We start from the raw sequence: 4,077 nt of genomic DNA on the forward strand, positions 1-4,077 counted from the left end.
TTCAGCATGATGCTAAGTGGAGAGGAATCAGCTGTAAAACAACAACAAAAATAAATCCCTGCTCCCACAAACACCCACTATGTGGGGGATGTTAGTGTGGGGTGAGCACCTTGGCTTTGGCTACCCTTGCCCGCACAAAGAACTGAGCTGGTTGGGAGACAACAGGAAGGTCGGTGCTGCTATGGGGGCCCTGGGGGACGTACAGCAATTTCAGTGGGTCTTAAGAGAGCCTCTCTCCAGACTGACATCGTTGCTCTTCAGTACTTTGGAGAGGTCTCTAACACCAGACTTTCCCATTGCAATATGTATTTTCATTTCCTGGCTGCTGGTGCCAAGAATGTTGATTGTGAAGCCAAGCAAACTAAAGCTGTGTACAATCTCAATCTCCATCATGATGCTGCCAATCGGCCCAGTGATGAGAATCTTGGTTTTCTTAATGTTGAGCTTCAATCCATATAGAAGGCTCCAGTCCTTGACCTTCTGTAACAAGCACTTCAGGTCCTCCTGAGTTTCTGCAAGCAGGGTTGTGTCATCCGCATAACGCAGATTGTTGATGAGTCTTCCTCCAATCCTGACACCACACTTCTCCTCATAGAGCCCAGCCTCCCAGATAACCTGTTCTGCATATAGATGGAAAAGGTATGGAGATAGGACACATGCCTGGTATACACCCTTCCCAATTTGGAACCATGCAGTGTTCCCTTGCTCTGTTTAGGCCATGGTCTTTGCAATCACTTGCTATGCGTCCAAGTTCTGGACAATAACTAAGAATAATAAAAGGAGAATTGATGCCTCTGATCTGTGGTGTTGGAGAAGAGTACTGAATACACCATAGACTGCTAAGCGAATGAACAGGTTCGTCCTGCATAAGGTTAAACCAGGGTTCTCCTTGGAGGCAAGGATTCTGAAGATTCATCTGACATACTTTGGACATGTTGCAAGGAGGGACCAGTCCTTGGAGAGGGACGCCATGCTTGGGAGGGGGGAGGGACAGTGCAGGAGAGGAAGACCCTCGATGAGATGGATTGATTCAGTGATGGGGTATTGGAGGTAGGTGTGTCAGAGACAGTGAGATTGGCACAGGATAAAGCAGGGTTTAGGGCTGTTATACATAGGGTTGCTATGAGTCACAGATGACTCGACGGCACATAACAAGAACAACAACAACTTAGGAGAGCTGCTGCCCTGTGTTATAACCTCAGAAACTTTAACAGCATTAAGCTTAGGGATGGCTGAATTGCCAAGAAAGAAGGTGAAAAGATGAGAGTGGAGATGAAAGTAGAAATAGATAATTCATTAGAAAAAGGGAAAGTATGCATCCCAGAGAAAGGAATGAGTTTCCTTCTGAAAGGGAAAAAATGGAGTGGAGGTGACATTGGGCTACTGGAGTCAGGAGCTTATGTAGCCACGCTTCCTCCTGGAGCATGCAAAGCAGGTGACTGGTGTTTGGACCAATAGAATGATGTTGCTGGAAGTTCCCACTCTGCTCAACTTCCTGATGTCACGAATCCTGGATCCCACGTGCTTAAAATACTAATTAGGTTGACTAGCCTTTGCCCTCTTGTGTTTGTGTTTTGTTTTGTTTGTTTTACTTTCTCAGGACTCAGGCTGTGCTCCAGTAGTTTGACAAGGTCCCACTGAAACTGGGAAGGGCTTTATGATTTTAACTTTAATTCTCCAGTATTTTTGCCCCATATGTATTTAGCTACTAGCTAACTCCTAGCAGGGAAAGGGACCTCGGGTGGCCTAGTGTTAAGGAGCTGCACTGTGAACGTAAAGATACAAGGTTCAAATCCACGAGCTGCTCTATGGGAGAAAGAAGGGCAGTCCACTCCCATGAGATTGGCTGCCTCTGAAAACCCATTGAGGGTCAGCGATAAGTTGGCCTCAACTTGAAGGCACATGATGACAGCAGAAATAAAAATTGCAAACAAATCATTAGATTACAATAGCATTAAATTCACACACAAGTAAAATCTTGATAAAAATTATTTAAAAAATGGCTTTTAAGCCATCCACAAGGGAATTGTTAGAAATTCAAGCAGGTTTCAGAAGAGGCTGTGGAGCAAAACATAGCATTGCAGATGTCAAATGGTTCTTTGCTAAAAGTAGAGACCACCAGAAAGATGTTTGTGCTTTATTAACTATGAAAAGATATTCAACTGGGTCAATCATAATAGATCATGGGAAACATTGAGAAGGAGTGAATTCTTGAGCTCTTGTGCTATTTCTGCAGTTTCTACATGTAATAGTTCAGTGACATTGATTACATTGTTCAAGTTGTGCAACCATGGTCATCCTCCTTTACTGAGTTATTAACACAACTTTTGTGCCCCCTAAATTTCCTATTCAAACTTTTCAGTTGGTGTTGACAGTTAGATATCACATTGATTGTTCTTTGGAAGAGCATAAAGCTCAGGACAGACAGCCTAACAGATTTCTAAGGAAGGAAGGTGGGGAGAAGATCAGATCTGGGTTTGAATCTTCTCATAGGCTGGAGTGTGGAGAATGAGGTAGAGGAGAGGGAGGGCAGAGGCAAGGAGTCTGGATGACTGAGACTGAGGCTGGTGGGGTGGAGGAGCAACCATTCCTAGAATGATTCCGATTGTTCTCTCCTCACAGATGAGGGCTTTGGACCATCCCTCCCTTGAGGTCCCTCCAGCTTCCCTCTTCTAAAAGGAGGTGACTTTCCATCCATCAAAGGGATGTGGATGTGGGGACTTCATCTCTGCCTGGCCCAGGACTTTCCGAACCATCTCTTGTTGTTCTCAAGTACTTTTCTGCTCCTTCTTATCCCATGGAGACATAGCAAAGACGCTTGTTAGCGCACATTTCTATGGTGTCTCTTCCCACAGGGGCCTCGACTTGAGTGCTTTGGGGAAACATGACATTCCCGTAGAGGCTACAGTATTACTCAGCATTCACCATCCACGATTTGCCCTCCGTGGGCCAGTGTCCTCCTCTCTCCACATTAAACCTCTCTGGAAGTCAATCCCTGACCTGAACCAGAACAGAAAGCTGACTTCTAGGGAGTTGGGATTCTCCAGGCATTCCCTGGCTTTGTGATTAAAGGATGGCCTTAGTGACAGATAGTCATGACTAACCCGACGAAGCTTCTAGAGGAGCCCCTCTTGTGCCAGACCTGCCCAGTGGCCTGGTGTGTGGACCTCGGTGCCAGAACCACATTCCAGCCCTAGCTCGGTGTCTTCTCAGTTAGGGGGCTTTGAACAATTCACTTCTCTGAACTCTACTTCCTCGTCTATAAAATAAAACCAGTGGCCATGAGGTGAATGCCAACCCAAGGTGAGTGTGTGTGTGTGTGTGTGTGTGTGTGTGTGTGTGTGTGACAGTGGGTCTGTGGGACAGGGTTTTCAGTGGTTGATTTTGTGGAAGGTAAATCACCCAGCTTTGCTCCTGAGGTGGATCTACAACTTCCAACCTTTCCACTCACAACTTTAGCTGTGTGCACCTTCCACGGACCTAAACAATAAGAGCATGGATACATTAAAGGGAGCTCTGGTGGCCTAGAGGTAAGGAGTTTTGCTGCCAATCCAAAGGCATGCAGTTCAAGTCCGCCAGCTGCTCCGCAGGAGAAAGATGAATGATCTCTTGTGTAATTTACTGTCTCTGTAATCCCATTGAAGAAGGGTCAGCTATAAGTTAGTTCAGACTTGACAGTAACCACCAACAATGATAGACTAAGAAATCACAATGAACAGAACCTGGAAGGCAAGGATCCACAGGTACAAGAGCTGTAGAGCTACTACAACCCCCAGAGAAAATCTGAGCAGCATGTGCAAACTAGTGGTGGGGTCAGCCGCTCACTGATGTTATTTCAACAGTGGACTATCTGTACAGCCAGGAAAGGGTCACATTGATAAACGAGACCTCCTAAAGATTAAGTCTCTGGGGGCAGCAAAAATATGTTTTCCAGTAGGGTGAAAAGAAAACCTACTGACTGGGGAAAAACATTTGGCAATGCCACCTTAGACAAGGGTCTCATAATGAAAATTTACAGAATACTACTGGTGGAAGATCTATCAACAATCTGCGTTATGCAGATGACACAACCCTGCT

The sequence above is a fragment of the Elephantulus edwardii genome, unplaced genomic scaffold, assembly GCF_000299155.1.
Source record: "Elephantulus edwardii isolate Elephantulus edwardi_28Jun2011 unplaced genomic scaffold, EleEdw1.0 scaffold00009, whole genome shotgun sequence".
NCBI lineage: Eukaryota > Metazoa > Chordata > Mammalia > Macroscelidea > Macroscelididae > Elephantulus > Elephantulus edwardii.